Raw genomic sequence first — 4,203 nt, 5'->3', positions numbered from 1 at the left:
AGCCTTTACATCCCTGCTGATTTTATAATCTTAGACACTAGGAAGGAGGAGGATGAATGCATCATCCTTGGGAGAAGCTGTGATAGATGTTAACAGAGGAGAATTAGTCCTTCAATTGAATGGGGACTACCTTATGTTTAAGGCACACGGCTATCCTTCTGTAACAAGGGAGAGTAAGCATGCAGAGCTTCTCTCAGTACAGAGTTGGTGTTGGGAGGCCACAACCAAACTCTAAGTTTGATGTTGAATCCCCACAACCAAACTCTAAGTTTGGTGTTGGGACTATACAACATTGACCTGATCACCTGTGTGGCTCCATGAGAGCCCACTGTCAAGCTATTAACATTAAAGAAGCGCTTGTTGGGAGGCAACCCAATTTTTATTTATCTAATTTTATTTTTATTTTATTGTTCTTTTATGTTTTATTAGGTACATGATCATGTGAAGTCACGAAAAAAATATTAAAATTAAAAATAGAATCAAAAACAGCAGAAGAAAAATCACACCCTGGAGGAAGGACTTACTGGCGTTTAAACACCAGTAAGGAGCATCTGGCTGGCGTTCAACGCCAGAACAGAGCATGGATCTGGCGCTGAACGCCAGAAACAAGCATGGAACTGGCGTTCAACGCCAGAAACATACTGCACATGGGCGTTGAACGCCCAAAACATGCATCACTTTGGTGTTTAAACGCCAGAATTGCATGGAAAGGCATTTTACATGCCTAATTGGTGCAGGGATGTAAATCCTTGACACCTCAGGATCTGTGGACCCCACAGGATCATCTCAGGATCTGTAGACCCCACAGGATCCCCACCTACCTCACCCTTTCCCTCTCCATTCACAGTCACCCCTTCTGTTTTTCACTCACCACTCACATCCATCCACTCTTCCCTATACACCCTACCTACCTTCAAAATTCAAAATCTCTTTCCCACCCAATCCCACTCATATAGCCGAATACTCAAATCCCTCCATCTCCTCCATATCTTCTTCTTCTTCTATTCTTTCTTCTTTTGCTCGAGGGCGAGCAATATTTTAAATTTGGTGTGGTAAAAGCATAGCTTTTTGTTTTTCCATAACCATTGATGGCACCTAAGGCCAGAGAAACCTCAAAAAAAAAAAGAAGAGAAAAGGGAAGACAAAAAAAAATTTTCTACCTCTGAGTTATGGGAGATGGAGAGATTCATCTCAAAGGGTCCATAACTCAGTAGAAGAGCATTTGACTGCACATCAAGAGAGCATGAGGAATTCTCTCATCAAGAAATCCCTGAGATACCTCAGGGGATACATTTTCCTCCACACAAGTATTGGGAGCAAATAAGGATAAGAGCACCAAAATCACTAGGGATCAAGCAACAGAGGCAAGGAAGAGACATAAAGGAGCTCAAAAAGCACCATTGGTCCTTCAAAAAGGTGCCACCCTCACTAAGGTGGACTCATTCCTTAACTTCCTTGTTCTTAATTCTCTGTTTTTTGATTTTTATGCTTCATGTTTATCTATGTTTTGTGTCTTTATTACATGATCATTAGTATTTAGTAACTATGTCTTAAGGCTATGAATAATTCCATGAATCCTTCACCTCTCTTAAATGAAAAATGTTTCAAATTCAAAAGAACAAGAAGTACATGAATTTCGAAATTATCCTTGAATTCAGTTTAATTATATTGATGTGGTGACAATACTTTTTGTTTTCTGAATGAATGCTTGAACAGTGCATATTTTTTATCTTGTTATTTATGAATGTTAAAATTGTTGGCTCTTGAAAGAATGATGAACAAAGAGAAATGCTATTGATAATGTGAAAAATCATGAAATTGATTCTTGAAGCAAGAAAAAGCAGTAAGAAAGCAAAAGCTTGAAAAAAAAAAGTGGCAAAAAAAATTTAGAAAGAAAAAGAAAAAGCAAGCAGAAAAAGCCAATAGCCCTTAAAACCAAAAAGACAAGGGTAAAAAGGATCCAAGGCTTTGAGCATCAATGGATAGGAGGGCCCAAGGAAATAAAATCCAGGCCTAAGCGGCTAATCAAGCTGTCCCTAACCATGTGCTTGTGGCATGCAGGTCCAAGTGAAAAGATTAAGACTGAGTGGTTAAAGTCGTGTCCAAAGTAAAAAGAGTGTGCTTAAGAACTCTGGACACCTCTAACTGGGGACTTTAGCAAAGCTGAGTCACAATCTGAAAAGGTTCACCCAGTCATGTGTCTGTGGCATTTATGTATCCGGTGGTAATACTGGAAAACAAAATGCTTAGGGTCACGGCCAAGACTCATAAAAGTAGCTGTGTTCAAGACCCAACAAACTTAACTAGGAGAATCAATAACACTATCTGAAATTCTAAGTTCCTAGAGATGCCAATCATTCTAAACTTCAAAGGAAAAAGTGAGATGCCAAAACTGTTCAGAAGCAAAAAGCTACAAATCCCGCTCATCTAATTAGAACTAATATTCATTGATATTTTGGGATTTATAGTATATTCTCTTCTTTTTATCCTAATTGATTTTCAGTTGCTTAGGGACAAGCAACAATTTAAGTTTGGTGTTGTGATGAGCAGATAATTTATACACTTTTTGGCATTATTTTTAGGTAGTTTTTAGTATGATCTAGTTACTTTTAAGGATGTTTTCATTGGTTTTTATGTGATTTCAGGTATTTTCTGGCTGAAATTGAGGGACCTGAGCAAAACTCTGAAAAAAGGCTGACAAAGGACTGCTGATGCTATTGGAATCTAACCTCCCTGCACTCTAAATGGATTTTCTAGAGCTAAAGAACTCCAAATGGCACGCTCTCAATGGCGTTAGAAATTATACATTCAAAGCTTTCCAGCAATATATAATAGTCCATACTTTATTCGTAATTAGACGATGAAACTGGCGCTCAACGCCAGTTCCATGCTACATTATGGAGTCAAACGCCAGAAACACGTCACGAACCAGAGTTGAACGCCCAAAACACGTTACAACTTGGCGTTCAACTCCAAGAGAAGCCTCAGCTCATGGATAGATCAAGCTCAGCCCAAGCACACACCAAGTGGGACCCGTAAGTGGATTTATGCATCAATTACTTACTTTTGTAAACCCTAGTAGCTAGTTTAGTATAAATAGAACATTTTACCATTGTATTAGACATCTTTGGTCTCAGTTTTATTTTATTATTCATCTAAGGAGACTATTGATCATGTTTTGGGGGCTGGCCATTCGGCCATGCTTGGACCTTTATCACTTATGTATTTTTAACGGTGGAGTTTCTACACACCATAGATTAAGGGTGTGGAGCTCTGCTGTACCTCAAGTTCCAATGCAATTACTATTATTTTCTATTCAATTCGACTTATTCTTATTCTAAGATATTCGTTGCACTTCAACATGATGAATGTGATGATCCGTGACACTCATCATCATTCTCACCTATGAACGCGTGACTGACAACCACTTCCGTTCTACCTTAGACCGGACGCATATCTCTTGGATTCCTTAATCATAATCTTCGTGGTATAAGCTAGAATTGATGGCGGCATTCATGGGAATCCGGAAAGTCTAACCTTGTCTGTGGTATTCTGTGTAGGATTTCGGAATTGAATGACTGTGACAAGCTTCAAACTCGCGATTGTTGGGCGTGATGACAAACGCAAAAGAATCAAGGGATTCTATTCCAACATGATCGAGAACCGACAGATGATTAGCCGTGCTGTGACAGAGCATTTAGACCATTTTCACTGAGAGGATGGGATGTAGCCATTGACAACATTGATGCCCTACATACAGCTTGCCATCGAAAGGAGTAAGAAGGATTGGATGAAAGCAGAGATTCAGAAGGAACACAGCACCTCCATGCACTTATCTGAAATTCCCACCATTGGATTACATGAGTAACTTTATCTTTATTTTCTATTTAATTTATTATTATTACTCGAAAAACCAATAATCTCTTAAATTAGTTAAATCCGTCTAACTGTGATTTACAAGATGACCATAGCTTGCTTTATACCAAGAATCTCTGTGGGATCGACCCTTACTTACGTAAGGTATTACTTGGATGACTCAGTACACTTGCTGGTTAGTTGTGCGGAGTTGTGACAAAGTGTGATTCATGTTTAAGAGCACCAAGTCTTTGGAGCCATTGTTGATGATCACAATTTCATCTACCAGTGCCTAGCCGGTTTTGCTGCCTTCAGAATGGTAGGATCTCAAGACGAACATGTTTCAAG

This window comes from Arachis duranensis, chromosome 3 (assembly GCF_000817695.3).
Source record: "Arachis duranensis cultivar V14167 chromosome 3, aradu.V14167.gnm2.J7QH, whole genome shotgun sequence".
Classification (NCBI taxonomy): Eukaryota; Viridiplantae; Streptophyta; class Magnoliopsida; order Fabales; family Fabaceae; genus Arachis; species Arachis duranensis.
The sequence above is the reverse complement of the archived record's forward strand: the minus strand, read 5'-3'. Positions refer to the sequence as shown.